Raw genomic sequence first — 6,988 nt, forward strand, 5'->3', positions numbered from 1 at the left:
GATATTTGTGTAATTATAATGATTTTTTAAAAGGGAAAAAGTTCCCAAAAAAAATCCCAAATTTTATTTTTTTATAATTATACCCCAAATTTTTTCTTTTTAATAATTACATTCTAAATTATTGTCCATAGCAATTTAGCTCGTCATCAAGTGCAATTGCATTATTGTTAATAATAATGTAACTGTTAAAAAATTAAACTGTAATTAAAAAAAATAAATTTTGAGATTTTTTTGAATTTTTCTTTTTTTTAATATATTAAATAAAATTATAAATTTATCATAATTTTTTTTATTTTCAATTCTTTTATAAAAAAATAACTTTATTACCATTTCTTTTCCTTTTATTTTTTCTTTTATCCAACCAATAGTAAAGAAAATAATAGGGAAAATTCCATATATTCCTTGATTTATTTTTTTTTTTGAAAATAATAGTTTTAAAATTTTTTTGGGAAAAGTATTTTTTTACAATTTTTTATTTTCTTTTTAAATTAAAAAATAATATTTTTTTCTTAAATAAGAAAAATTTACATAAATCTCTTTTAATTTTTCATTTTCCATTTCCATACATGGAGCTTACTAAATATAAGTAGGAATGGCAACATGTCAAGTTTTTGTGGATACCCGATTCGATCAAATTCTAATAGAACGAATTTTGATAGTATATAATCGAGTTAGGGATGAGTTTAAATTTGAAAAATAATACTTATGATGGGTTCGAATTTTACATTTTGAGTATTTGTTATCAAAATCATATATATATATAAATATTTAATTAAATATAAAATATATTTTTTATATAATATTTATAAATTTTATATATTTTATTTTATATAAAATAGATTTTAAATATTTTATGGAATTATTAAATTTTTAAAATATAAATTATTAATTAAAATAATTTTTATGTAGATTATGAATTAAAATATATAAAATTAAATGAATTCAGTTTTTTATAATAATAATAATCGGGTTTGAAATTAAATCGGTAGTTGAAAATAAAATTTAATTAAATTTAAAATGAGTTCAAACTTTTGAAAATAATAATTAAGTTCGAATTCGGATAAAGTGATTTTTGTGAATATTTTATCCATTACTATCTCTAAATATAAGCCATGCAAAAAAAACAAATGATTGCCCTTGTATTGAAGAGGCCATGGCCGTCTGATATTTAGAAGACCTTTTTATTTTAATGCAAATGTAAATTTTTATTTATGAAAAAATAAATTTTTATAACGTCTTCAAAATATTTTTTATTAGTGAAATATAATAATTTTATTAATTTTAATTTAATTTTACTGTTAAATTTATTTTATAATTTTCTATCAAAAGAAGCTATTTTCAGATTATTTACTTTAATAAGCATCATGTTCATCATTAGAATAAGACATTAACTGTAGCAACCTAAATTCGAGATTGTTATAGCCTTAGAAGATACAAGACTACTAAAATCTATAGTAAGCCTCCTTTTTTTCATACAACTCTTTTTTAATATATTTTTATAAATATTTGAGTAAAATACATTATATACTTTAGAAAAACATTATTTCATTTAATATTTCTCAATTTACAAATAGATTTCACTTCTGCATCGTGGAGATCATTTTATAAAATCTGGGCAAGGTCTGCCATCACATTTATTTACTTTCTTTCTTCAAGGATGAAATTTATATAATATGAGTCTTTCCATTCTTTTATACCTTCATTGGCTACTTTGAATATATATATTCGCACACTTTTCTCATAAAATAATAAATCTATTTAATGTAATTTTATTACAAACTATGTTGTAGCAAGCACAGTCAAAACAGCCAAAAGGCAAAAAGCTCTTTTTAGCCCTTCAACTATTACTTGATAGTCAAAAAAGCCTTTAAACTTTTTTCTTGGATTCAAATAAGCCTCACAATTATTAAAATAGATCAAATAAACCCCATATAATTAAATTCTAATCTAATTAAGTCCTATTTAGTCACATGTGGTCACATGAATGTTAATTGACTGTTCAACGACCATAAAAAATATAATATTATTTAAAAATCTTTTATTCATTTAAAATTACAAAAATAAAATTAGTAAGTAATGTTAATTCATTAAATTTAGCTTTTTGGGTTCTTCTTTCTTTTTTTTTTCTTTTTTTTTTTTTTCTCGTCTGAGTTCTCATGCTAGGAGTAGAAGATTTTTCTCCCTGGATAATGGATATGGAGAAGAGAAAGATGAAGATTATGATGAGAGTGAGATAAGGAAGCTTCATCCTTTTCTCTCTTGACATGGGTTTGGCACTGAAACCCTCGACTTTACAACAAGTTTTATATCTCAATCTCAAATGGCCACAATCTTTTTTGGCTTGGTTCCCACAATATCAACAGTTCATTCCTCCTTCTATTCCACCTTGCCTTATCATCATAAAGCTTGATCTTGAAGACTCATCAGAGAAACTTCTTCGAATAGGACCCACTCCAAATGAGGAGCAACTAGTTCTTGTTTTGTTATTGTTGATAATACTACAGCCATAACTCAAATTCCTTGATGGAAATCTCCCACTTAGAAAAAATAAACAAGCCATTTCTTGCAACCACAAGCTGAAGCCAACCTCGATTCAGACAAAATGTCCATAACAAAAACCTAGCACCAAGAAATAGCTATTGAAATCTGCAAGATCAGTGGGTTTTGATTTTTGGGTTATGTTTGGAGTTGAAAAGTGTGACTGGGTTTTGTTTCTTGAATCTAGATATTTTCTTGATTTGCATTAAAAAAAAGAACAAAAATGAAATTATGCATCACAATCCCGTAATTACTGATTATATTGAAGAAAAAGTCAAAATATTTGATTCAACAATAGATTTCCATATTCGAATCAGCGAAAATAAGAGAAACTAAAAACTTGCTAATAAGAAAAAAGTTAAAGGAACAAAGAGAATGGGCTTACAACATGGAAAGTAGAAAGTAGGAATCTCACATTTGCTATGTGAATCTGGATATTTTGTTTAGCAAAAAAAAATCTTTTTTAATATGGATATTTTGTTTAGGAAAAAAGAATTAAAAAAATGAATTTAAATAATTTTTAATTTTTTAAATATAAAATTAGTATTTTAATCATTAATAGTTAACTTTACTAATTTTTTTAATGTTGTATGGTTAACACCGTTAATTTTGGATTTATTTGATCTATTTTTTTTCAATTATCGAAAAATAGTTAAAGGATGAAAATGGGCCTTTTGCCTAGCTAAAATTATAAATGTTTTAAAATAGTTTCATAAAATGGTACATAATACATAAACTTGATTACATCAACCTTGGAATTTATTCATGTAGAGTTTATTCATCTAAAATCTGTTGACTAATGCACTTATTTATGTCCTTAAAAGGGATAGACAGAAAAAGGGAGTGAGTATATAATCTAGTGAGTAGAGAATAAAAATGTATTAAGTAAATACATTTAAAACATATTAGTGCATCATTCTTATGAATGATTTCACCGCACAAACAATTCACAATAAAGTAGCTATATCACTAAAAATTCATCGTCCCTTTACTTTCATCTCATGTTATATATCCAAAGACCTGGGCCATTATAGGAGCTCATTAAGACTTTCTCTTATAATATCATATTTGGGCATTCATTTCATTTCTCTCATATGTGAGTTCATAGTGTGTGTATTATTTTATATTATGAGTTCATAAATATTTAGAAAAATTAATAAAATAAATTATTAAAAGTGAGATTAGTGTTTAAGGTTTTTATTAAATTTATTATAATAAATTAAAAAAATTTTAATGAATTAATAGAATTAAGATTATAGAATTTTTATATTAAAAATTATAATAAGATTTTTGGTACAAGTAGAATATCTATTAAAATATTATTAAAATTTTAATATATTATATATATAATATAAATAAATAAAATAAATTAATTTTTATTGACAAATAATATTATATGTTAAAATTTAAAATTTATTTTTAAATTTAGAAGTAGAAGTATTAAGAAAGAAAATGATGTAAAAAAAAGTTAATACAAATATAATAATATGAATTAGCAACTATTCATTATAGTTAATAATATATATTTAGCGACAAATTTATATACCCGTCACAATAAATATATTTTATTGGTATTTTCATAAGTAGTATAAATAGTGAAGAATGCTTTTATCAAGAGTAATTCCCCCTCCCTTCCCACTTTAATATATTACTACTCTTTGAAACACGTTGCATGTGCATCAAATAAAAAAAATATAATATTAGACTATATATATATTTCATTATTTTAAATATAATTTATATGTAATCTATTTAGTTATATATAAATATATAATTAATTATATTAAAATCATATAATATATCTAAAAAATTATGAAATAAACATGTATAAAAATAATTTTAGTTTTAGTTCTTTTATTCGACAGGATTGAGTACGATTTGATACAATATAGTTTCAAGTTTAATTATTGATAACAACCATGATTTTATCAAAAGAATAAAATAAATTCAATTTGATGTATTTTTCTTTTATAACATTAATTTTTTGAATTCAATTCTTATTGATTTTATTTTTTTGATTTAGTTTAGAATAATAAATACCATGCACACCTCTATCTCAATGCTAAAAAGAATAAAAATGTACAAAAAAAATTCTAATAATTATAATAACATATTATATTTTTAAAAATTTTGTGCAAAATATAAAGTAAAATTTGAAATTTGTAATCATTTATAAATTAAATATTTCGATAATTTTAATTTAGTTGTAGGAATTAAACTTTTGTATAATGTACAGGAATATTAGATATAGATTATTATTATTATTATTATTATTATTATTATTATTATTATTATTATTATTATACCTTTAAAACGTACTTTAAAACGTAGTTTTTTTTTTTTTTTAGAAAAACTCCAAAATATAGTCTTAAATCGCTATTTAGCTTATTTTGAATTTTAATGATTAATACATATCAAATTGACATTATAATTAAATTTTGACAACTTCTAATCAACATATTAAGACAACACTTGTCTAGACAGCAATAAAAAAAAAAGGTGTTAAATCAGTACCAATTCAATTTTAATGATTTTTTTTTTAAGATGCCAAGCAAGAGATTGCAAAATTAGTTTGAGTCAAAGGATTGCAAGAAAAAGAACCATCACGCAGACACCTCCTAGCAATAAGGTGTGCTGCCTTGTTCCTGCTCCTGTTGACATGAGCAAACAAACAAGACTGGAAATCTCTAGATAATTGTAATACATCTGCTATAATGACATTGATTGAACTGTGAATAGTCCTCCCTTGTAGCCCTTGGATTACCAATAACAAGTCCCCCTCAAGAATGATATCCTGAAAACCTCTTTGTTTCACAAGAAGGATCACCTCCCTACAAGTAAGGGCATCTAAGATCAAAGGATTAATTATTCCTTCAATACGCTTGCATTACAACCACATGGCAAACCCGAAGAATCTCTTGCTATAGCAGCAGTGGAACCAAAATTATGGGAAGTGTCTAAAGCACCATCAAAATTGACCTTAAAGGTTCCTTGAGGCTGTAGAGACCAATCATTCTGGAGTTGATGGGGGGCCATTTGTGGTGTGGGAGTTGGATCTCCTAAGGAAAAGAAATCATGATGCTGATCAAATAATGTCGTAATGACCCTGTTATTCACCCCTGAAAATGAAATTGTTTCTACTTTTCCATATAAACCACAAATGGAAAAACTTTAATTCAATAAGATTGTTCTCACCAGTTAACGCCTACAACGAGAAACAATCTCCAACCAAATATACACTATTGTATCTCTATGAAGGGAAGCAGAACGAAGCATCAATGGAGAAGTGAACCAAATTTGAACTGACCTGGGGCATTTGAAGAAGAGGCGAGAGGCTGTTTCTAAGCAACTGCAGAATGGGCACTCAGATGGAAGAGCAGGCAATCTTCTATGAATTTGGTAATTTGTTGGTAGCTTCTCTTTAAGGAACTTCCATGAAAAAACAGATAGTTTAGGTGGTAGATGACGTTTCCATAGGTGTCGCCATATATCTAAATAGAAATGAGCATAATTGGGCCCTGGACTAGGCTGCAATTGTGAACGCCTACTGTTTCTCATATGACAAACCAAGTAACAACCTGATTTAACCGAATATGAACCTGAAGATGTATAATGCCATATTAACACATCCTCACATCGGAATAAGCTAAGAGGGATAGAAATGATATTTTGGATTTCTTCTTCCAGATAGACTTCTTTAAGCTTAGACAAATTCTAAGATCGAGAATCCGAGTTGACAAGTTGTGAGGCCCAAATAATTAAAGGATCAGCATCTTGCTTAATCTAAGGAGGTTGTGAGGCCCAAATAATTAAAGGATCAGCATCTTGCTTAATCTAAGGAGGATGTGGAAATGATCTTGGGATCAACTTATCTAATTTACAAAGTAGGGGTGAGCATTCGGTCGATTCGGTTCAAAATCAAACCGAACTGAAAAAATTGAAAACTAAATTTTATGCAAAATTCAAAATCAAATTGAACCGAAATAAATCAGTTTTGTCCGATTAAAATATTTATTTTTTTTTTAATTTTATATTCAAACAACAGATCCACAGCCATAATCACAAAATTAAGTAAATATCTAAAACAAAATAATGAAAAATAAAGTTTTCATTAACATTTTTAACTTAAAAATCAGAATCATACAAATCAAATAATTAGATCAATATTACATATTACAGATAATAAATTAAAAAATTTAGGAAATAAAAATGGAAGAGTTGTGGCTTGTGGTGCTACGACAATGCAAGGTTGCATTTTGATGTTTTTGATACTCTTGGACTGCTTTCGACATGGCTGCCTCCATTAGATTGTGTTGTATCTCCTTCTGTATCAAGAGTGCAAACTTAAAAAATAACATTTTCTTTTTATTAGTTCTAAAGTGTTGATCATAAAATGGAGATGAAACCCTTATGGATTAAAGAGAAACATAATGGAGAAAGAGGATGGCAG

The 6,988-nt window shown here is 25.6% G+C and overlaps 1 long non-coding RNA gene across 2 annotated transcripts; it reads right to left on the reverse strand.

The window, feature by feature from the left end:
• Nucleotides 1-5,055: 5,055 nt before the first annotated feature.
• LOC110654481 (uncharacterized) lies at nucleotides 5,056-6,020 on the reverse strand. 2 transcript variants are annotated; one of them, XR_002494724.2, is made up of 2 exons: nucleotides 5,734-6,020; nucleotides 5,056-5,644 (listed from the first exon to the last, which is right to left on the reverse strand). It is a non-coding gene; the product is annotated as an uncharacterized LOC110654481 (long non-coding RNA). The 2 variants fall into 2 exon arrangements; XR_002494725.2 differs by having other exon boundaries at nucleotides 5,056-5,657.
• Nucleotides 6,021-6,988: the final 968 nt, after the last annotated feature.

This window comes from Hevea brasiliensis, chromosome 10, assembly GCF_030052815.1.
Source record: "Hevea brasiliensis isolate MT/VB/25A 57/8 chromosome 10, ASM3005281v1, whole genome shotgun sequence".
NCBI classification, from domain to species: Eukaryota; Viridiplantae; Streptophyta; class Magnoliopsida; order Malpighiales; family Euphorbiaceae; genus Hevea; species Hevea brasiliensis.